Source organism: Sebastes umbrosus, chromosome 11 (assembly GCF_015220745.1).
Source record: "Sebastes umbrosus isolate fSebUmb1 chromosome 11, fSebUmb1.pri, whole genome shotgun sequence".
NCBI lineage: Eukaryota > Metazoa > Chordata > Actinopteri > Perciformes > Sebastidae > Sebastes > Sebastes umbrosus.
Genome location: NC_051279.1, coordinates 2,692,770 through 2,718,065, shown reverse-complemented (window position 1 = coordinate 2,718,065; position 25,296 = coordinate 2,692,770). Strand labels below are relative to the sequence as shown.

The 25,296-nt window shown below is 42.3% G+C and overlaps 1 long non-coding RNA gene across 1 annotated transcript; it reads left to right on the top strand.

Annotated features, from left to right (window-relative positions):
• Positions 1–802: 802 nt before the first annotated feature.
• On the top strand, positions 803–19,712 carry LOC119496920. Its single transcript, XR_005208839.1, has 5 exons — positions 803–1,024; positions 7,527–7,639; positions 9,358–12,007; positions 14,803–14,805; positions 19,702–19,712. It is a non-coding gene; the product is annotated as an uncharacterized LOC119496920 (long non-coding RNA).
• The last annotated feature ends 5,584 nt before the right edge of the window (positions 19,713–25,296 follow it).

Below are 25,296 nucleotides of genomic sequence, written 5' to 3'. Positions count from 1 at the left end.
AACCTTCCTAGATCTTTAGTCCAGTAGCATTTGAGTAACCAATGCCAAACACCAACTACATTTCTTTTTTCCAAAAATTAACCTTAAAGGTCCCATATTGTAAAAAGTGAGATTTTCATGTCTTTTATATTATAAAGCAGGTTTAAGTGATATATATAAATACTGTTAAACTATCAAAACGCTCAATATACGGAGAAATACACTCAGCCCGTATTCAGAAATTGTGCGTTTTAAACAAGCCATTAGGATTTCTGTCCATTTCTGATGTCACAAATATACAATATTTAGACCCTTCACACAATTTTAAACATAAACATTCTAAATGTGTCACAGTTTATTTCCTGTTGCAGTGTATGTAAATAACATCAGCTGACAGGAAGTAAACATGGACCCAAACTGTTGCTTAGCAAAGCAATTCCATTGAAATGCACTGAAACGGAGCGTTTCAGACAGAGGGTGAATACAGGCAGACAGTACGAGGAAAATAAAGTGTTTTTTTTAACATTACAGCATGTAAACATGTTCTAGTAGAAACACAAAATACAAATATGAACCTGAAAATGAGCACGATATGGGACCTTTAATCTTTTTTTTCCCACATCTGCTTTGATATATATTTTTTATATTTCTTTGACTTAAAACTTAATAAATGAACAAATGCATTTTAGTCTCTTTTTTTCCCAGGCCATATTTACTCATGCCATGTGCAGGTCGTCTATATGTGTTCACTGTATGATAAAACCCCCTATAGAGGAGAAAGACACACCTACAACATGTGAGTATACTGCACGTGGACGAGCCCATTCCTCCACACACGTGGGGGTCCATGTAGTTCACATGCACACTAGCATGTATTGTGTGTGCTGCAGGACTCAGAGGGCCCCACCCCTTCATCCACATCGTAACATGTCCCGGCCTCCTTATATAAAGACTTTACATCGTGAACACGCTGTACTTTTCATCCCCAACAGAGCCTGAGCGACCCAAACCCTGCAGACTCCTCCAGAACCATCTGCAGCTGCAGGTAAGAACTCCGCTATCAACTAGTACTTTGATAAAAAGTGTTTATCTGAAGAAAGAAAGAAGGAACCAGTGAGGAACAAAGCGTGCACAGCTGCTGGTTTTGCAACACTTAACAAAAAAAGAAAAAGAAAAGTGTCTTTTGTGTGGTGCATCAGGGTGCATGTTGATGTTGATGTTGATGTTTGCTTTATTTTTCTCATTTAAAACCTGAATATTTCAGGTCTTGAAGAGGTTTAAAGGCTGTAGTATTGAGCTTTTTCTGGTCCAAAATAAAGGAGTGAATTGTGGCTCATGTGGCTTCTGAACCGTAGAATTTAAAGGGACAACACACCTAAAATAAAGAGCTGGATGCACAAAGGTTTAGAATCATAAACTGAATAATTGACAACAACATGAGTGTTTATTTGGGGGTTTTATGCAGCTGACTGCAAATTAGAGCTTTATTGTTTTCTTGAACAACATGTCCTTTTTTTTTATTGGACAGTTCATTTGATACCAACTATGATTTTAAAATGTCCATTTATAGGCATCATTTTCTTTTGTGTAATTTTAGTCTTTTAATGAAGATTTTTCATGGCGACAATTGCAAAGTGTGAGCTAAATGTCTGTTGTTTTGCTGCTTTTTTGCGTCCAAAAATCCTCAAAATATTAGAATTGGACAAATGTTAAAATGATGTATTTGCATTCAGTGTGTCTATATAGTCAGTTAGTGCTCATCTGACCTTTTTATGAGGAGTCCCCTGTGTGCAAAGCATCATGTCATCTGTACATTATGTACTCTGGCAGCAGAGTGAGAACTGACTGGAGCAGCTAGTCTACGCTTGGCAGTGGAAAGATGAACGTAGATTTTTTTATATATATATTCAAATGGTGGAGATGTTTGGTATTTGATTCCTTTAAATGGACATGAATGTATTTCAGATGGCACATAAAGCCATGAATGTTTACCTGTTTCTTAACTGCTGTTTGGTTCAGCGGCGTACCACCGGTTGGATTAGATTCTGTTCTTTGGATCCCTTTCCCTCCTCGATTAGATTTACACCAAGTTGTCAGCTTAGTGGGAGACTTTAACAGTAGGTGGGCAAACAGTTTATCTTAATACTAATTCACAAGCTTGAGAGATCTGGCTCGTTTAACTGATAAAGCTTCAGTCTTCAAACTGGTAGCCATGTTGGCTTCTTCACAGCTGGGGCCTAAATGGAGGTCATGTCTCCGGTTACATTGTCATGTACACCTTGAGTACATCGGCCAGTAAAGAGGAAAAAAAATTAATAATTTGGATTGTGACCTTCCCTTTAAACTGCCCCTTGCAGAGCTGAAACGATTAGTCCATCAAAAGAAAACTAACTAGTGTTTTTATAATCATTTAGGTAATTTTTTTTACCGTAAACCGTTAAAGTGGAAGCAACAAAAAGACGTTGAGCTCTGAACTTGCGACTTTTTACTATTTTCTGACATTTTGTAGAAGTGATTAATCATATAAATAATTGACGGAGTAATAATGAAAACGATCGTTGGTTGCAGCCCTAATTTGTGACAAATTTCTACGGAATTCAGCGTGACTCTTTAGTGTCTTCAGATCTTCACAAGTATTGGTGTGAGTGTGAATAGTGCATGGCGACTAGGGCTGTAACGGTCTGCGTATTTGTGCTGAACCGTCACGTTACAGAGGGTCAAGCAGCCGCACGTAGAATAACACGGTATGCAGATTGATGCGCGTAATGCGGAAACCAAAGTTCACACATGCAAACTTTTAGCTGTTTGCAGCATGTGCTGAGGTCAGCACAACGAGCTGATTGTCAGTCACACTATGCAAGCACAAATGAAACGCCAGAGCTGGAAGACCCGCTTATGGGCGTTACCGGTCGGCCGCGACAGCAGTGGAGAGAGAGAGTGTTGTGGAGCCAGTTGTTGACCATGTAAGACGATGGTGTTGTCGGTGTTGCTCCACCGTTGTAGGGGATGTGAAATGGAAACTCATACAGCATGCGTAACGCTCATTCCAAGTTATCACCCAGATGTGCCGATCGGGACGAGGAGAACCCGTCTCCTTAACTAATTAGGAGATGCACTCTTGCACTAATTGATGCACTCCTCCAAAGTTTTATTTTTTATTCTATGTATTTGAGGTGCTTTTCAGTTTTACAGCCTATTGTGACCGGTTGCCTTTTGGGGAAGTGTTTGTTCAGTATCCATACAGTGTAATACAGAAGTGTTTGAAATGTTCCTTATTTTCATAATGAAAATAATTTAAGTGCTGCCTCGGTCCCCTGCAGAAGGATCGGGTATTTCTTTGACACTTGCACTACTGACGTAAACCATGACTCCTAAACCGAGGGTTGAACCGAACCGTGACCTCTTGTTTACCGTTAAACAAGACGCATGTGGAGACGCATTCCAATGCCAGGTGTGAGCAGAGCCATAGACACGAATGGGCTTCTGCTCAGTAGTTGCCAGTTACAGCGTTGCATCACAAAAAGCTTGTGCACATAGCGCAGAGAAACCATGGTAACAGTTGTGTACATGCCAAGCCCAGGCGTTGAAGGAGAGCGATTGCACGACTAGCCAGTCGGTCAGGCTGATGCTGATGCTGATGCTGATGCTGATGATGATGTAATCCTGGGCTGCTGTTGCTCGGCAGGAGGTTTTTATTTAGTGGACCGTTGTGCTGCAGCTTCCGTCGGCTGTCGCCTGCGCTCGCTCACAGGAGACGGCGGGGGGTGCAGAGGCGTTATAAAGTGACATGGGAAGGCGGGATCAAGAGAGGAGGAAGGGAGTGCTGATGATATTTCATTGGCTGGTTGGAGTTAAGTACACAATGTACCCAGTCAATGTTTATGGGCCCGGTGCAGGCTGATTGACAGCCTCCGGGTTTGTTTGTTTTTTAACGATCTCAGTGATGAGATGAAGTAAATTGAATTCAGATCCCTCTTTGTGTTTTCACAGCCTCTCCTGATGAAAAGACATTTATGTGCTTCTTTCTACAAATCTGCTTTAGACCAGTTTTTGTTTCACTGAAAATTCAGAAGCTTTTTCTTTTGGAGATAAGTAGGACGTAGTTTTGCTAGAAAGCAAACATCAGTCCTAGATGTCTAAACGTATAGAGTCCACGTGTTCCTCATCGAGTCTGTCTTCAGCTGGTGTTTTGAAACGTGGTCACAAGTGCTACACGTGTTTAGGAAACGCCCTCGTGCCTCAGGTAAACCTGAATAGTTCACAGGCGACTCACCTGGACTCCTGCCGAAGCATGTAGTGAACCACTCCTAAACGCTGAATGCAGAAAATCCTTCCTGGCAGCTGATTAATGAGCGGTGTGTCACTCAGAAGATTAAGATCATCTTGGCGTGGTCTGATACAAACATTTGAGACAAATGAGTCAAGTGGAAATCCTGCAGAATATTAACCTGACCAGCTCAGTTTCAGTCCTCGTCTGATCCTGAACAAAACTACAAAGAGTCCCCCAATATTTCCATAAAAAATAATGTTGGTTTTTCTACTGAAGTGTTTACATTTGGAAAAAATATGGTCAAAGATATCCTGTCTTTGAGTCTATAGTGTGGGTCGAGCTCCAAAAACTCCCATAATGCACCTCAGTAGCATCTTTTATTAGACCCACCATGCCCGCTTCTTTCAAACCCTACACAGCAGGCTGTCTGCTAAAAACTTAAAATCTCAAGCCTAAACTGAGATCATCTTGAAGTCATCATCAGGGTTATTTTTCAAACTTGACTAATTCTTTTTAAAACTCCATCTAGAGAACATTATACAGCTGTTGTCACAGGCTCGTGTGCCGATGAGATGATTATTTCCATTTTAAGTTCAGAGCAGGTGATACCTGAGCCGACATGCGGTTTGTAGGCTCCGTTTGCATGCAGGGCCGAAGCATTCAAACGACCTGTAGCATCGACACAGTCAGCTGAGTGACTAGGGAAGACAAAAGGTGCCATTTTAGAACAAGTTATGTGTCTCAGTATGTTCTACTTCTTTATTATTCATTGAACATTTGTCTAACAACCTGAATCTTTTCTGATCTATTCAAGCTGTAAAGAAGTCTGTGAAGCTTGGGTTTGTTAGATGTACATGAGGAACTGTACGTTGTTGCAGAAGAAACAGTCGTGTCGGGAAGGTAACCCGGAATTTGGGAAACTCTCGCGAGATGGTTAAGATTAGGCATTGACCTCGAATGGTTAAGGTTAGGATAGATCGTCGGGCCGCGAATCTCACGAGAGTTTTTTTTTTTTTTTTTTTTTAAAGTTTTCACAATTTGCGGGTTACCTTCTAGATACGACCAGAAGAAACTCAGACAGCAACACTGATGCCAAGTGATTTCCAATTTCAGTTTACAACACAGAAGAGTTGTAGTGTGTATGAAACTCTGTTCCCTGAGCTTTTCCTTGTCTTATGCAACCTGGTTGTCAATGAGCCCGCGTCACCATTAGACTATTTTCTCCTAACGTGCCTCCACACACACGGCTATGCAGGTTAAATCTTTGACACCACTTAAAAGCTACTTAATATCAGATTATAGTAGACTTGCTTGGAGCCCTATACCAAGCTTTGACTTAGTCTCTTAATCTTCGGGCTGTAAAGACTTCCCATAATGAGTTTACTTTGTTGGTTCTTGCTTGACAATGAAATTAGAAGCCTACGATGACTCCTCCTTTATTAATGCGGATCAAACGCCAACTTGGAGCCAATGTTTTGAATATGAGTAAAACTCTTGGCATGTTTATTTAAAGGTGTGACCAAACCCTCAAATATCCTGATATCACCTGTGATGCTGTATTTCAGTTGCAGAATGGGAACAAAGAACCAACGTTGTGTGGAAGATCATATTGCGTGATGTAAACACTGGCTTGTCTTGTCATTCAAACATCCATGGAGGGTAACTGCAACTATTAGTTCAGTGAAATGGAAACAGATTATGTAACATAGATGGGCATCGGAGCATTTAAAATGCACAACTAAAATAAATAAATGTTTATGAAAGAGGAACTTTATGGTCCTGTGTTTCTAATCTGGATGTTTTGTCTGGTTCTTGATGGACCGTCCTGAGATCTGTGACATTTAATTTCTGCTCCAGTTTGAGATGAAATGGACACATCAGGCTGGTTATGTAACGCTAACATGCTGACATGCATGCTGCTGTAAGAAGGAACTTGCAGGCTGCATTGTTTTGTTTTTCCTTATTCTTCTTTAACATAGACTAAATGAGCAAATCATATCTGACAGCTCACAAAGGGTTTTTTCCTGTTTTGGAAGGAGGGGGAAGGGGTGCGTTTGGGCGAAGCGACCCACTGAGAGTAATGTGTTTCGACAACGTGTATGTGTTTTTGAAAGTGGGCGTGTGCTGAAGGCGAGCCTGCAGATCTGGTTGGGTGACAGCGGAGCTGTATAAAAAGGCGGAGCACAACGCAGAAGCGCTTCCAGTACTTTATCACTCTGTTTGGCATCTGTTGGGATTTTCAGCGTGGTCGGGTGGAAGTAGGAAATCCCGCCGCTCTGTTTCGGGCTCTTTTTTTTGCGATCAAAAGGGCCTCTAGAAGGTGAGGAACCGCTTTGGTTTTCACAAATTAGACCAACTTTTTAAAAAGCAACTTTGAAAGCTTGGATTACATTTCTGTTTCTCATAAGGGGTGTAACTCCAACCAGGTTGGCATGTTAATGCTTCACACATGTTTTACCTGATTCTCCTCCTCCTCCGCCTCCTCCTTCCCTGGAACCTTGATCACAAATGCTCTTATCAATCCCAGCTGAGAGTGACTTCCCTTGTCATTTTATAAGGCTAACACCTGGGGAGGTTTGTGTCTGCCAATGCACAACCTCATCTGCTTCATGTGGTCTTTCTGGGATGCCTTTTGAGATGACCCTTTCCCCATCCGTGCACCAGTAAAGACGATCCACTTTGGAAATCCCCGTTGGGTACTTTTTTTGTTTTTTAACCCCACATTTGTTTGGACATCCATCTCTCCAATATGCTTTTCTTTGGTGCTCTTCCTCAACACTTAGTGTCCAACAATCCCACTTCATTGGGATTGTTCGTGTGTGAATGAATGAAATGCTTCTTTTCTTTTGCTGCGTCAGTTTAATGGCGCAGCATTGGATAAAGGCTCTGGTTGTTCAAACATGATCATTTAATAACAAGAGGGGCATTCCAAGGGGAAATGTTGGCAAGTAGGTCAAATCTAAAATAATGATATAAGCACTTATATGTTGGGTTTCTTGACATGGCGATCATGTCGGATCTGCGCCATGGCTGCAGGCGAAAGATGTTCCTTCCTTCCTCACGCATGGATCAGATGGTTTTCATTTATTTGCAAGTCGATGGCAATGTTCTCTTTTGGATACTACATTTACTTTTACATTTTTGGAGATGCAACTTCTGTTGGATATTTTATTTTTTCTGCTATATTTCTATGTCGCTAACTTTATCCTCGGTTAGCGTTTTTCTGTCCGATTGCTGCTGCGCCGTTGCTAAGTAAATTCTCCATTTTTCTTCGCAGGTCTCGAGAGCCGCCCGAGCTCTTCCCTCCGCATCAAACCACCTCACACCACATCGACCGACATGATCATCAGACTGGGCAGACTGACCCCTGGATACTTCCGCCTCCTCCAGGTACGTGCAGCTTCACCACAATGTACAGAGGATGGATGAGATATATGGTACATACTCTATTTGATGTAATGAGGAAAATGAATTCTCTAATCTCCACCGAACCAAATGTAGGAGGAATGTGGAGTTAAATTCTTGCCTCATTTTCACTTTTTTTGCAAATGTTGTTTTAGCTGTCGACGTGTGTCGGTCTTTATCCTTTTGCTTATAGAGGCATTAACTGGTAATCTGAAACGTGTTCAGACGAGGGGCCCTGTGCTGTACTGTGACCCACAATCCGCTTTCATCACCAGTATATAATTAGGGGTGACACTAATCATTGACATCATTTCCTCTTAAGTTTCTTTTGTTCCTCCCGCTGTCATCATAATCCACTCATCGTATGTCTCAACTCTCATGGAAAAGTCTTTGTTCGCTTATTTACACTAATCTGGAAACAAAAGGCTGTCCCCCTCATGTGGCTTTACATCGACTCAAAAGCTCAACAGACCGAAGAAAAGTGACGAGCTCTTACATAAGATTTGACATGTTGGCGGGGCAGTAGATTTCTCTTTGTTAATGCTGAGTAGTGATTGTGGGGATTCTACCACCAAGGGCTACTTCTTACAGTGGATTACAATTTTGCACATAGACAGATTTCAAAGATTTCAACATGGTACGTCTTTGTATGCCATTTATGAATTTGTGCTTCACGGCAACATTTCCTCAGGCGATCAATTTCCCGCCGAGCAAATACATGCAACAATACCGAGGGCTAATTTGCCGTTGGTTTTTAAATTTTGTATATAAGGAAAGGTAGCTGTTTGACCAAGATTTCAACATCCAGGACCAATTTAAGTATGTTATTGTACAATTGTGTTTCATATTGTGCTCTACAGTGATATATCCTGAAAAAAAAATCAGTTCAGTTCAACATAGTGGGCTCCGGGGTCTAAAAAGTGAAGCCAATGCTGAAGTGCCTTAAACCTGCATTCTCTCTAACAGCCAGCAGGGGGCGACTCCTCTGGTTGCAAAAAGAAGTCTGATTGTATAGAAGTCTGAGAAAATGAGCCTACTTCTCTCTTGATTTATTACCTCAGTAAACGTTGTGAACATGAGTTTATGGTCTCAATTGCTAGTTTCAAGTCTTCTTCAATACAGCATGATGTTCATTTAGTAAATTATGCTGACATTTTGCTAACAAGTGTAGTGTGTTTGTATACGTTCTTCAAATGACGGGGGTATTTTGGAGTGCAGGCAGGTCTCAGATGCCTGAGCTTTTAAAATGCTGACCTTCTTATGTCACTGCTCCGGGCCCTATAGGGGTCATAGTGGTCATAGGGGGCGAGGAGGAGCTGTACATTCAGAAACCTCACACACAGTTAGCATGATCTAATGTAGGCAGTCGTTCTATACAATACAAGCCGTTTCTGGGTGCATGATTTTGCTCCTCACTTTGTGCACAGAACATTGTGTTCCCGTTTTGCTAAAGTCTCTCCCCCCTCCTAAATGTTTAATAACTGTTCTTGCCAACGGTTTGCTCACATGGCCGAGGGCTGTGGAGCTTAAGTTACAGATGTTTGGTCTTAAAGAGAAAAGCCTCCCAGGACAAAATATTTGCTTTTCTACAGGTTTAGCCGATCAGCATCTTTGTTGACAAGAAACCCGTTTTAAATGGCTCCTTGTTTTAGACTGTTGGCTGACCTCTGACCTTTTTGTCCTGTTTATTTTTGTCTCTGCAGAGGCAAGTCGCCGGCGAGGTGCAGACGCAGCCACAAGACCGCGCCGTCAACCAGATAGCCATGATGCTGGCCATCATGGGCCTGAGTTTGTCCTACTACAGCGCCAGACAGATGACGGAGAAGGTTCAGGCCCGGCCGGCGCCCTGAAGACACCCTCGAGTACTACTCGAATGGATGAGCCAATGAGAAGTGAAGGAGGTGGATGGTGGCGAGGCGGGTGGCAGACGCAGAGACACAGCAGTGTCTTCCAGGGCCGCACTTCTTTTTTCTGACCTCACAGTCGCACTCGGACACTGAATTTCTGGGATCCCTCACTCACCATGCGCAAAAGACTTCAGGGCTGCTGCTAAGTGTTTTCTGTACTTTCTGTCGTCAGGACCTTTAGGGGGGTTGTTGGGGATGGCTCACTTGGGGGGGGGGGGGTCATGGATAAGACTGGTTTCATGGACTGGTTTGGGTGGGTGATCAAAACCAGCCGACTGGGTCTGACCATTAGTGGTTAGAAAGGTACATGCTTGCAAAACGCCGTCAATACTGTTCTGAGCTACAAAAAGGGGAAAACTTGTATAACTGTGAATTTTGCTCGTCCAAATAGGGTTAAATAAATGAACAGTAATGCCTCTTTAAGGGAAAGGCTGACTGCATTTGAGATGTACCTTGTAATGAAGTGATGGCAGGCCCAGGATATTGTTAAAGGGGATGAAAAGTAGCTCAAAAGTTTTCTGTATTTTTATTTCCCTTCATGAGAGAACCTTGCAGAGCCTAGTGGACAGATCAGGAGCTGTATTCACAAACTGTCAATATATATATATATATATATATATATATACTTGTGAGATGTATCGGTCAGGTGTCAGAGATTCAGTGAATATTTGCGCTAAAGTGCTGAATTTTTTTTTTTAGATCTGCAAAAAGGGACTTCAAACTACTCACTACTTTTTACGGTGTTCTTTCTTTCACTGTGAATTCAACACATAAACAAATGAAGTTAATAAGTTGTGTGACAACCTTTAATAAGCACCCTGGTTAAGAACCCTACATGTTAATGCAAACATTTAACTTCACTGAACATTGCATGGGTGTGCAGACTTTTAATCGAAGCAAAAACAACGAGTCTGTCTTGTTTTTATTGATGAATGTATTACTTTATTTTGAAAAGATCTAATAAAGCTGTGAATCTTTTGAACGAGATGTTTAGTGATGTATGAACAGTCGCTGAGTTGGAGTTTGAACAGTTGAACACCGGGGGTCTGCAGAGCTACAGTATTTCCTGTATCAGAGAATCTGTGGCATCATCTGCACGCAACAGGAAGTGGTCAGGATGATGAAGTATGTGTGGGTTTTTTATGACCCTGCTAGTGTTGCCCTCTGCTCACGCAAGCCCAAAAATATAGTGAATTTGCAAAAATAGGGTTGTGTAAGGATGGCTTTGAGTGTCAAGAGTCACGCAATGAAGGCATGAAGGGGAATGAAGATGAAGGTGTACGGAGAACATGCTCATCCAGTCTTTTAGTTCCAAGTAGACCACATAATAGACCTTTTTGTTTTTAGCAAGTAATGAGTTCTATAACTCAAGCAAATAGGGTGTTGGAAGAGATAATTTTGGTTGGTTAGCTTGTGAAGATGCCTTAATGTGTCACGTCTCTGGATGGCAAAGAACATGTAGTTCTGGTGAGATCGGTCCTCCACAATAAGAGTTGATTATTAACCGTATTTATGGAACATTCTCCAGGTTTTATAGACGTATATTTCCTTCGTAACATCGGCTATATCCGTGTGCGAGAACTAAAAAAACATGATTCCCATGTTCCCATGCGACACAGACAGGTTTGAGGCAGATTGCTTTTCTGCACGCACGCACTCCCTTCCTCTCACGGGGTGTGGGGATTTTAGAAAGTGCTTCATGTCTGTTCACCGTCTGATGTGATGCCCTGTGACAGGCTGGGACCTCGTCGAGCGTCACGTGCCCCTCTGCCCACGCCGCAAGCTCCTCCCCTCCCTCCTCTCACATCGCTGGGCAAAAAAAAAAAACCTCACTTTGCCGTCTCAGTGATGCTCAGGCTGAGGACACAACCCTTAACGAATGGCGCCCATTGGCTAACCGGCGACGCGTCACCGAAATCGGCCTGGTTCTGAGCCACAGAGACAAAGGGATGGGGATAAGGTCATTGGGGGGAATGTGAGGTGAGGAGGACCGTTATCTGGGATGGAAGTGGGGCTCTATTCCCCTTTGTTTGATTTAGTTTTAACATCTAACCAACGCTCATAAAGGGATCGCACTCAGAGCAAGGTGGCCTTATAACAGTCAGAACCATGTGAGATGTTCTGCAGATGGTTGTGAAGGAAACCTTTTAGGAAGCAATTATTCAGGAATTCTGAGCTGCAGGTGTGAACACCAACATCACTGTGAGGCTCATTCTCAGATGTCACCTTTCATTTTCAAAATCTCTCAGAAGAGCAATTATGAGAAATATGCTCAACCTGTGTGTGCATGTTGAATCTGTTTGACTGCGGGAGTCGTTTCTGTATGTCTCATCTTGTATGTTTGATTTATTCTTGACAGGCTGTATAATAATGAAATATCCATATTAGCACTTTAGCTTTATTTTCTGTCAAACAGAGACTGTATGAATCTCTTTTCATTGAGGATGTTTGCTGCTGCTTTTTATTCAATAAAGACTTTAAAATTTATTATTTGCTTCGTGTATTTTTTATATGAACTGATAACGTTTCTCTCTGCGGAGCCCCGTCACTTCACAAGACACGGAAAACCTCTGTTGGTCTGGAGGAGCTGCAGCAGTTATTTCTGCACAAACGTCCACTGTACATTCACTAGATATTCTCAGAACTAGACTAACTCTTCTGCAGTGTGTTGTGTGTGCGCATGCACGTGAGAGGTGGAGCGAAAGAGCGAGAACGAGCGCGGTGTGTGAGTGAAGGCAGGCAGAGGAGCAGAGTACAGCAGAGACTCTGGTCCTGGAGACCAAAGCTACAGTCTCCCCCGCGTCCTCCGACCGCGGCCAACACTGTTTAACAGACGAGCTTCACTAGATACAACCAAGAGGTTTTGGGGTTTCCGTGTAGTTTGTGTTGGAGTCTGAGTCTGAACAGCGTAGCCACAAGCGAGCGTGCATGCGACACCGACCCGGATTCTTTTATACGTATAAGAAGTTACAAACAGTCCCTTTAACACAGCTCTGTATACTATTGAATGTATATTACATGACCTTGGAGCTGGTGCAGAGACATATTGTCATTTAAAGCACATAACACAGTTCTACTGGAATCATTAAGAGGCACACGTGAAGAATGTAAATCACAGTCCTGCAGATCACAGTGCTGTTTATGTGCACAGACCACATCAGGTCACATCCCAGCATCCCTGGCAGAGTCAGCCTGAGGAGGCAGCGGCGTGCACGTGCCCCGGCTGGAGCATGTGCTGGATGGAGGTTCCTCTGCCCGGGGAGCCGGGTGTCCAACGTGCCGACTGCGGAAAACACAGTGTCTCTCAGATCTGACGACGCCGCCCTGCAGCACAATCAGCAGCATCCGCTTTTATCTGCTGCGACAAAAAAGCCTCCAATCTTAAAAATAGGCTTTTACTTTTAAAAAAACCCTCTAATGAATAAAAGTCTATTTTACAAGATATATGTTTTGTTGTTTAATCATTTTTATGAGCCATAAGAAACCAGCCGTGCCCCAAAAACAAACAAGTGAGAAGCAATGTGCTGAATAAGATAACCCGACAGTAAAGCTGTAGTTTATAGGTTTGCTGTAGATGTTAGTGCTTCTGTATCTCAGCCCTGTAAACTGCCAGGTCGGTGATGTAGGCCGCTATGTTCCTAATGTCTCCTAATCTCACTCTGATTTTTTTTCCCTATCTCCCTATGGCTTCCTTTTCATTAGGATTTAGTGAAAAGCGGCTTATCTCTGGACTTGGAGGGCTGTTTGTTTCTCTATTTATGGGCTCAAAGGTTTATTTTTCCACTGGGGTTATGAACATTTTTGCTTTATGGCTGTTGCTAATTGTTGTCATCCAGTCAGATCAAACAGACAAAGGAAAGTGTGAGGCGACAGATATCAGACAAAACCACCCACTTATTTTTGAATATGTATTTTTTTTACACTGCGACTGCTTTCCTAAACTGTAACTAACTGATTAATGTGAGAACAACATAGTGTCCAACATGTTCTCTTAATCCCAACTCGTCACATACCGCCGCTTTGTCACACCCCAAAGGCGTCGCTTTAGGAAGGGGCAACAAAACCACTATAGTTAGGTTTAGGAAAGAACTACACGGTTGGGCTTAAAACTAAAGTGAAAATGAAACTGAACGTTGTGAACATGGGACACGAACAAACAGCTGATTGTAACGTGAAAGCGAAACGTAACGCACGGGACAGAAATAGCGGTCTCCTGGATGAAAGTGTGTTTTTTTGGACCCATCCGACCGCCCGGTGTTTTTCTTTTTCCTCTTAAAACTACATCACCTCACTCCCAGCGCTTTTTCTCGGAGCGTTGACTGTTGCAGCCGCAGATGGGTTTATATTACAGCTAATGGAATGGCGGTGTTAAAGGGTGCCTTATGCGGCCAGCGAGGTTATATTTTCACCGATTGTTTGTTTGTCTGTTAGCAGGATTACTCCAAAAGTTCAAGATGGATTTGAATGAAATGTTTTGGAGGGGTGGGGTGTGGCACAACGAACAATCCATTAGACTTTGGTGGCGATCCGGATCATGATCCAGATTCAGGAATCTTTTTAAGAATTCCGATCAGCCTGAGCTTGAAGACCACAGGTTATAACAGATAGCTGCTGGTTTTCCGCGGTGAGAACGAACAAAGCGGAAGATGACGGGTTGAGAGACAACGTAGTGTAACGTTATACAGACATAACAAGGCTGCTGTATGAGAGAGGCATCCGCCGATACGTTACACGGAAACACACCGTGTTAATAACAAGCCGACCACCTCACGGTACCGCCAGCTGTGAGCTGTGATCTGTTTTTAAAGTCCTGCACCTTGGCGGAGGTCTGCGCTCTCCGATTTTCATTCTAGTTTATAATGTTAGCTTTTTTCTTCTGGCGATTGCACCACTCTATGATGAAACTAATGATGTTCCAGCTGTAGTACTAATTAACTTTAGCAACACGCTAAACTAAGATAGCGAACATGATAAACATTGTCAGCATTGTCACTGTAAGCCATTAGCATGCTGTAGACTCTTAGTCTGGTTTAAACTTTATCAACAGGGTGTTTTTTTTCTTCTTCTTTTTTTAAATCTTACAACCATTCATGTTCTGTCACACAACCTAAAACTACCTTCTGTTCATCTTTCGCCATGCCACCAGGAAACACATGGAGGGAACATGTTGCAAAGCTTTCTCTGTCTCCTCATCTGCTATGTCGGCACTAAAGAAAGCTTAAATGGAAATGACTGGAGGAGGAAGTCGTGACTTAGTTAACCACAAGTATTCAGCACTGCCACGCAAGTTTGTGCCTTGCGTGTCATGAAAGCAATATGATGCAACAATCTAGGTTATATATATATATATATATATATATACCACATTTCATTTTCAGATGTATTTTAGTGCCAGAGTATTTAATCTGTTGGACTTCATCTTTCTGTCTTCCCAGTAAGGGATCAAAATTGAGAAGCAGCACCAGACCAAAACAAACAAAAATAACTTGACACGTAAGGTTGTGGTTTCATCATTAGTCTGCTTCCGGTATGTAAAAGCGAGCATCTTATCAACTCTCTTTGTCTCTTTTGGTCAGACCACTCTTTTAATGAAAGCCTGAGAATGTTGTTTCAACGCCCCGCACTGTTTTCATGGGCACATTGTTTTGCTGAGCCGCTGCACGAGAGGAGCCGGGACAGTGAGCTGCTGATTTCCTGTCTGTCTATATCGATGGGGGATGTTTGTAAGAATACCAGCAGCTGTGAGAACAGACGGTGGTTTGGAAATACAGCGTCTCAGTCATATTTCTGTCATGAGCAGATAGAGTGTTCTGAGATGGTCTCCCTGGAAAAACTGGTTATATACTGTATACTGTATACTTAATGCATTTATGTGGACAAATGTGTGTGTGGGAGTTTTCTGTTACTCCGCAATACTCTTTATTGTTTTAAATAGACCACCATAGGACTTTATTTTGGAAAAAATATGAATTGTTGTCAGCGGCGGGAGACAATTCTTTTTCTTTTTTTTATCCAATCTGAATTGTGCCATGAAACGCACATATGTTTGTCAATTTAAAACATAATTTTGCAAGTCCAAGTCACAGTTTGTTTTAAAACTGTTGAAGTATAAGACTGAAAATATGTTATTATAAAGACTACACACCCAAAAGTCATGTAAGTGACGTCTCTCTTTCTCTGGAGCTACGATGTCTGTGTTTCCTACTGGGATGAACTCACACCAGTAACACGTCTGATCCTTCTTTCACCTTCCAGAGTCGCTGGATAAAACACATCAGGTCAGATAACGTTACATCCGTGCGTGGTCGTAGCTGAGCTAGTGTTGGTGACATATATAGTGCGAGACGTAGAGATGTAGTTCACTGAGCGGTTTCACCCAAAACTAAATGATACTACGACAAACTGAGACTTTCTTGACTTGCAAAATGATCTTTCAAATTGACAAACATCATGTGTGTGATTCAAACGGGATCACAAAAATATTTATCTCTCACCGTTGACTACTGTTCATATTTCTTCCAAAATAAGGTCCCATGGGGTCCACCGGAAGGGGCGGGACTTCACCTCTCAGCTTGTCTCTCTTCTCTTTCCATTTTAATTTAAACTCTCCAGTATTTACTACACTTCTTTTTGCCTCGTTCTCCACAGCAGTGCAGCAGGACTCAGTTAGAAGATGACTGACCCAAATGTTCATCATTCTGAGGGAAGGAGTGCCTCGTCACCTTTCCCAGCTACATGTCACCATCAGACACTGACGTATATCAGTGCAAGGGTCTACCTTCGGGCCATTTGACCTACTTTACAGCTGTAAACAGGATCGTATATGAGTTGTGACATGACACACTTGCACTCACCTATACAGGCACTTTGTGTACCTGTTGACCTCAAATTTTTAATATCAATCTTTATGAAATTAAACTGCTTCGTTTGGAAAAATCTGTCAAACTGAGCTGACCAATTCATAACTAGAAGTATCTATAATCTTATCACTAGTACACTGTGAAGTAGCACCTTTTCTGGGAATCGCTCCGTGGATACACTAAAATACTTTGCTCCTCAATCACTGAGATAATTATCCTGATATTTACAATCACAGAACATGCAAAAGAAAAACATTTGCTTGTCTGTTTGACAGCCGTGCATTCAGTGTGGGAGCCAAAGTGTTCCACTGTTAGCCAGGCATTTGCCACATGGGAGCAGTTGTGGGTTAAATGTCTTGCTCAATGGCAAGGGAACGGTATTATGGTGCATTCAAATGGGGTCGTGTTTACCGTGTTCACGAGAACAGCCCGTATGAACGCCCTCCTCATGTGGTATATTCATGACCTCGTAAGTGAAAAGTTTCTGAAAGCTCAGAGTTCGCTAGTTGTGACGTGTTTGTTGACGTTGTCAGAAATGGTGGAGGCCTTGGAAGTTCATTTTTCGGTGCATAATAAGTTAATATGTTGTAATTTTAGTCGTATATTGTAATTCTTCATAATTTCATAATATGTGTGAGGGAAATGTTGATATTTCCAAAGGCCTCGTCTTTCTCTTCTGTCATTATGTGTTTACATTTACTGCATTATGTTACTTGCTAGCTTGCTAAATCGTTAGCCTCTGTGGCTTCTAGACGCCGACAGTAACGTTGATATTGCCGTTGCTTAGCAGCGGTGTTCTTCACGACTTAACCACTTGAACGCCGAGCATATCGTGTACACAACTTCCCGTGTTGTAAACACGAGTTCACAAGTTTCACTTGAAGGCAACATGTGAACCTGTTTGCACCGTTTGATATGAAACCATGTGACAGTTTCTGTCGGAGAGAAAGGGAAGTTCATCCCAAAGCTTGTCCCTGTATTTATACCCTCCACCTTAAAGACGGTGCTTCATTCAGCTGAGTGTGACTACAAACTGAGTTCACTCTGTCACGGAGAGGGAGTGGGGAGGTTTAAGAAAGGCCCTCCTTCCTCACGCCTCTTGTCCTCCATGTGCCCTGCATGTCTCTGTGTGAGTGAGTGTGTGTGTGTGTGTGTGTGTGACTTCCTGTCCTGCCATCAACCTGGGCCCCGGTCTACCTGCACACCTGCCATCTGCCATCAATCAGCTCGTCACCTCTCCCGGCTCCCTGCTCTGCACACACCTGTCAGCGATCAACTCATCAGCTCCACAGTATTTCAACGCTGGCTTTCCCTCCAGTCTGGTTTCAGCTACTGTGATGTATTAAAGCTTCACGCCGCTCTCATGTTCTCAGTGAGTGATTCCTTGTGTGATATCCCTAGCTAATCGCCCGTGTCCGTTTCTGTCACTCACTGCTGAATCTACAACTCATCCAACACCTGATCAAATTCCACTAACATCGGTAGCTGTTATAGCAGCCCAGTCGCCGGGACTACAATGTTGGCATTGTACGTTTCAGCAAACCGGAGATACGATGAATGTTATTATCTTATTGAGAAGGAGGTTAAGTAACGCTCCAAACTTGTGCTAAATTTTGGCGAGGAAAAACTGACATGGCCATTTTCATTTGAATCTTTGAATGTCTGAGTCTGTCACATCTGTACAACATCATAGTTTCTCTGTGAGTGTGTATGTGTGTTTTCTTCTTGTTCGTGAACTTTAAATTCCTGTCGAGCGAGACAGCGGGCTTGCTGTTGGGGAACTGCCTCCAGCCGTGCAGTAAAAACCTACTGGTAAACACTTCACAGCCGATTTGAACAGGTTAAATCCTGAACATAAGGGCACACAGGAGCACACAACCACATACACAGTTTAGAGAAGGGTTGGGATCCTTGAAAAGAGCCCTCAGGGTACCGTGTGACTGTGTATACAAACTAGCTCACATGCAAACACACAGAGCACAGAAACACACGAGAATGCAAAGGCGTTATTTGTCTGTGTTTACCTGTAGATTTGTGTGACCTCTGTGAGTGAAGGCAGGCAGAGGAGCAGAGTACAGCAGAGACTCCAGATATGGAGACCAAAGCTACGGTCTCCCCCGCGTCCTCCGACCGCGGCCAACACTGTTTAACAGACGGGCTTCACTAGATACAACTTTGGTGTTTCCGTGTAGTTTGTGTTGCAGTCTGAGTCTGAACAGCGTAGACACACGCGAGCGCGCATAGGACACCGACCCACAATGATTTATACGTGTAAGAAGTTACAAACAGTCCCTTTAAGTGTGCATAAAGAGGGCTATGACAGTTGGACCTAAAAACCCTCACGGACTTTGCGGGAACGCACCTCAAAGTCTGTGGTTGGACATTGGGATTGGGCCTGTGAGTGTGTGAACGTGATCAGGAAAAAAGAATGAAACAGGCAGTGAAACTCCCCTGAATAAATACAGGTGGAAAAAGGAAAATATGAAGCTACAGCCAGCACCCATTAGCTTAGCGTAGCATCAAGACTGGAAACAGGGGGAACCAGCTAGCCTAGCCTCTTTCACAAGCCGACATTTAGTCTGCTTTAATGGAACTCTGGTGTGGTTCAACCCCTGGTGCGGACCTTTTCTAAGCAAACCAAAACGCAGGCTGTCTGTGCGGGCATTTTGTTGAGATGGAAACAAGTAAACGACAGGTTAACGTGTGTGGGAGAGGACGGACCTGGACTTCTGCAGAAGTCTGATGTTTGCTTTACAGTGGTGACGTTTAAAAGGTCATTCAAGATAAAATGGAGGGATTCATGTGTACAGTAGGTCAGCGTCGAGTCAAAGTTCACGATTCCCTCTATAGAAGTGACAGCCCCGAAGCTCACTAAATAACATGTCATATGTTTATATGTTATGTGTATGTCTTGGCTAGGAGCCAAGTTACCTTCGGACGGAGTAAGGCAAACTGTTTTTGTTAAATATGAAGCTAAAAGCTTGAAAACAGGTGCTAAACTAAGATAAGAAACAGGTAGAAACAGGTGGGCCGGGTCTGTCCAAAGGTAACAAAATGCACTTAGCCAAGAAATAGTGCAGCACATAAAACCACAACTTCATTTTTACACTTCAGTTTTTAAACAAATGAGATGAACAATGCTCTTTACTCAACTTAATACTACGTCGCACTAAAGAAATGTATTTTTTCCCCCTGTATGCTGAATATTTTATATGGAGACGAATGACAAACTCTACTTCGACAAGCAGATGTGTCTTACCATCAGACGGAGCCAGGTTAGCTGTTTGCCCCTGTCTCCAGTCTTTATGCTAAACTAAGCTAACCAGCTGCTGGCTGTAGCGTCATGTTTACCCAGTGGGCAAGTCCAGGGACGGAAAAGTGAAGCCAACGCGTAAGTTACTTAAACCTGCATTCTTTCTAACAGCCAGCAGGGGGCGACTCCTCTGGTTGCAAAAAGAAGTCTGATTGTATAGAAGTCTCTGAGAAAATGAGCCTACTCCTCTCTTGATTTATTACCTCAGTAAACATTGTAAACATGAGTTTATGGTCTCAATCTCTAGTGTCAAGTCTTCTTCAATACAGCATGATGTTCATTTAGTAAATTATGGTCCCATTTAGAGTCAAATAGACCATAAAGCAGGGGATGCTTTAGGACGGGGCTACCCTGTGATTGACAGGTCGCTACCACGGCGTTGTCCAGTCTGGGAGTTGTCCGTGTTTTCGTCTCACAACTTTAACCCTTTCACAGTGTGTTTTCAGTTCATAAAAGGTCATTATAACCTTTTTGGTTGCCTAAAAAATGTCTTACTCAGCGTTCGGTTGTACTTAGCTCCACCCTTTATGTGTCACTTCTGGTTACAAAAGACCAAAATGCCAAACTCGAGGCTTCAAAACGGCAGCAATGGGTGACTACGTCCACTTCTTATGTACAGACTATGTATTCACCGTACAAACATGAGAATGATTTTTGATCTTATCATCTAACTCTCGGCAAGAAGGTGAACAAGTGTTTGTATTAAAATGTCAAACTATTCGTTGAATCTTCTGCATTATAACCTAAATCACATACTGTACACGCACAGCAGGCCAACAATCTGACCTACTGACCTACATCGATCCACTCATAGCTGATTTTAACTTGAACATTGACCTTGACCTTTAACACTATAGTATTTCACTCAGGACACACGGCAGAATAAATAGAGCAGAGTTCAGCAGGCCCAGTACTCATTCAACACGTGGCTCATATACTGTGTTTGGGTTTCATCTATGGCTATAGCTAGCTATGTCTATTTTAGGGTGGTAACATTCTGTCTCGTCGGTAAGCATTTACCCATCCATCAGCTACATATAGTCCAGGCCACGACACACACACACACACACACACACACACACACACGCGCACACACACACACACACACACACACACACACACGCACACACACACACACAGGTGGAATTACTTTGTCCAGTCCAAGTCGCTGCAGGAGCTCAAAAAGCAGGCGGGCGTCACAAGGACACCAGTGAACGTGAGCGGGTGGGAGTGGGGTGACAAAATACTAGAAGCAGAAGCACAGATGTGAGTTAGTCCTCAACTCCAAATTAGCAATGAGTGTGATGTGTTATGGAAGAGGATCGCCTGGTTCACCTGCACTGACCTGTTAGTGCATGTACACTTCACACAGATGATGGCTTACTGGTGTTTTACTCACCAGTACCACTGTTTGCACTCACAGAAACAACAGGCAGCACAAATGTTGCTGTTAACAAGCAATTTCTGATTCTTACAAACAGTCCCTTTAACACTCGTGCAACAATGGGTTTATCTAATGACACTCTTCTGGTTACATTCCTGGATAATGGATTCCATTGATCGGACAACCTGTCTGCCATGTGAGAGGTCAGTAAAAACTACCACCCTCTCCCCTCCATCTCCATCTCCATCCACATCCCACCACGTAGTGCTCCCCGCTGTGCTCGTACAAAAGAGGTTGAATTTATTTGATCAGCCTTTTTCCCTTTTTGTCCACGAGGATTAGTTTCCACTCAACCAAAAATCTTCATTATTCCTGTTGGGAAGGATCTCCCTCCAGCACGGCGCTCACGTGCTTTAACCATTGAAATGACCTAATTATAGTTTGAGAGATAACGCTGAGGAGGTTCAGCGGTTGTTAATCTCTAAGGTGACTTTGAACAGGCATGTAGCATGTGGCATGTGGTATGTAGGCATGTATATGGTAAACATATACATGCACTCTGTGTCCTGTACATTCTGTTCCACATCTCCGAAGCACAACACTGTTTCTCTGTCACCCCCTAGAGGTCAAACAGGAAGTCAACGGGCTAATAACACAACATCAAAAAAAAGGATGTATCACATGCACATGATGCACATGCACATATGGACCGATATGAACTCCCAAGGACATTAGCATGGACTTCGGTTCATATTAACGGTGGAAAGGAACACTGTTAGCCTCATGCTGTAATTTTTCTTTACAGTTAAATACCACAAAATTCCCAATAAACTTACCACAAACCATCTTTACAGTTATTTGCCTAGCATTATGGGTATAGTGCAGACGTTATATGTGTACATCCATGTACGTTTTGATAGTTTGTTCACTGGATTAAATAGAAGAGAGAAAGCTTTATTGTCATCGTATTAAATACAACGAGATTCACAGTTTGCCACTTCTGGTCAGTGCTTTAAAACAGATACTTGACAAGACTAAACGATGCAGGTAAAACATGTAACAGGTAAAACAGTAATAAAGCAAACAGGTAGAGCAGATGTAATAAATAAATATAAACAGAGGTATTACACTTGAGGAATAAGATAAAATAGATGTAATGTAAACGGAGGTAATTGCACTTATAGAGGAGATGTAAGAAATAAAATGTAAACAAAGGTAGTTGCACTTGAGGTGTATATTGCATCAAAGGATATATTGCACAGACAAATGTATTTCACATTCAGTGTATTAATATTGCACAGATTTATTGTTTGTTCAGTGTCCGTATGGCCCGGGGAAAGAAACTGTTTGCGAGTCTGGTGCGGGCTTTCATTGACCTGTAGCGCCGGCCAGAGGGCAGCAGGTCAAACAGGTGATGAGCTGGGTGGGAGGAGTCCCTGAGGATAGTTGTGGACCTACTGAGGCAGCGGGAGCTGGAGATCTCTTCCAGAGAGGGCAGAGGGCAGCCAATAATCCTCTGGGCCGTGTCTATGACCCTCTGCAGAGCCCTCTTGTCTGCAGCCGAGCTCCCAGTGTACCACGCCGTGATGCAGTACTTGAGTATTAAATGAAAATAGCAGAAATGAGAAAACATATTTCCGTTTACTAAAAACTGAATTGCAAGAACTGAACTTGAAAATGATGAGATCTGAATGTGGAAGTAGAATAGTTGAATTTTCAGTGAGAATCAAAGCTTCCCAGTTTCAGTCCAGTACAACAAGCACTGGCAGAAATGTGAAACATGTACAGTAACTCACAGTGAACATCTGTATCCCTCACTGTACCAAGGAATGTTTTCAAAACATTTCAAAATTGTTCCCACTTGTAACTTAGCTTCAGTTTGACAAAGAAATAAAACAAATGTAATGTTTACTGTAATGGATTTATTTATGTCTGGCAACTAAAAAGTCCTTTTTAAGCACGTTTATTTTCATTCTAAATTGAAATGAAACGTGGAAAAAACATGTGTTGATGATCATCAATTATGTTGATAATCATTGATAATCATTGATAATCATTGATTATCAACAGAACCTTATCAACATTAACCAAAGTGGCGGGCCGTGCCTATCAGAACTGGGCCTGGGCCAGAATCTGTATCTCCCAAAAAAACATCACAAACAAAAAATTCAGGATTCATTCCTGCAGCAGCACGCTGACACTGACATACCGGATTGAACCACAGGGTGGAGCCGTTGACTAACCAGTTACAACAAGACACACTGTAACACACACAGTCTATAGGCGCTTTCACACAGACTTCCATTGCAGGATAAACACAGGTGTAGTTAATAATCTTAGTTATGGCCCTGTTCCATTTAGGTGGGCCAGAGCCCTGGGCTGCAGTCCAATAGTCCTTTTCTCTCAGGAAGGTTCCTAACGGAGTTAAATGACCCGGAAGTATCTCAGTAGCAGCCGTGATAAGAGCTTTTTGAATTCACCAAATGTTAAGGAAAGGAGCTTCAATGCTTCCTTTATCATCTCCTTTAGCAGAGGAAACACTGGAGCATCCTTTACAAAGGAAAAGAGAGAATAACATCCCACAATTCCTTGCAGCATTTAAAGCAACGCACCATTCGGCCGTTCATAATAACAAACTATATGCTTCTCTTGCATATTATTTTCATACACTAATTGGGATTCATTTTAATATTAGTGGACAGTGACAACCATTTCGTTTCACTTTATTTTTATTAATTATTTATTTCAAACATGTATTAAATACCTACGTAAATAATCAAATCAAATCTGAGCAAGGTGTGTCCATCACAACCCAGAACAACATTTCAGCCTTTAATTAATTTATGAGTATGAAGTGAAAAAAAGTGACAAAATATTTTCATTAAACAGAATATTCGTCTCTTTCTCCAATGTAGTAGTTCTACTCTTTAAAGGTCCCATATTGTAAAAAGTGAGATTTTCATGTCTTTTATATTATAAAGCAGGTTTAAGTGTTATATAAATACTGTTAAACTTTCAAAACGCTCAATATACGGAGAAACACACACAGCCCGTATTCAGAAATTGTGCGTTTGAAACAAGCCGTCAGGATTTCTGTCCATTTGTGATGTCACAATTATACAATATATACTGTAGACCATTACACGGTTTGAAACGTAAACATTCTAAATGTGTCCCAGTTTATCTCCTGTTGCAGTGTATGTGAATGACATCAGCTGACAGGAAGTAAACATGGACCCAAATTGTTGCCTAGCAACGCCGTTGAAATGCCCTAAAACGGAGCGTTTCAGACAGAGGGGTGAATACAGGTATATTCAGGCAGACAGTACGAGGAAAATAAAGTTTTTTTTTAACATTACAGCATGTAAACATGTTCTATCAGAAACACAAAATACAAGTATGAACCTGAAAATGAGCACGATATGGGACCTTTAATTCTATTATGTGACCTTCTAAGTGCTCATTTTAGTGATAAAATCCTCACTGATTTACATCTTCTGTTATTTAACAGTTGTGTTATATAATCCCTTTTGTATTTATAACAAGACATACAGTATGTGTGTGATTAAAGAAGCTGCACTGCCTCCGTAACAATCCTCTGCCTCGGTGTGGTGGTGTGTTAACTCGGGGTAAATACTTGGGTGTGTCTTTTCCACTCTGAAACGTGAGCTGCTCCGGCCACAACCAAACTGGCTGCTCTTCAAATAACAGACATCCATCAGTCCGCGTGCATAGAACTGCATTCATAATTCATGTTGATCTTATGGCTCTGCCCGACCTTACAGATTCATTACTGTCCAACTGTGTGGTATCAAACCTGCAGGAACAGGAGAGCCATATAGGACGAGTTGGATCAGACGTCTCTGATTAATCAAGATTATCATCAAGGCTGGTTAGTGTTACATAAATCTATAGCAAGTGATTCATTATTAAAGTCAATATAGAGTTTTTTGTAATACTTTAATCATTGCTCCAATAAAAGAGATAATTAGTTCTTAATCATAGTTGACATTAAATTCAGTCTGTGAATTTAAGCAAAAACTGTGTTTCTGTACTCAGCTGTGTTGTTGTGGGTGGCTAGTGAAACCTTATCTATCAGTCATCAAAACTTTATACATCTCTCTTTATCTACACGACGCTCGCCGGCCTTCTCAGGTTGCCAAGCAACCAGTCACACA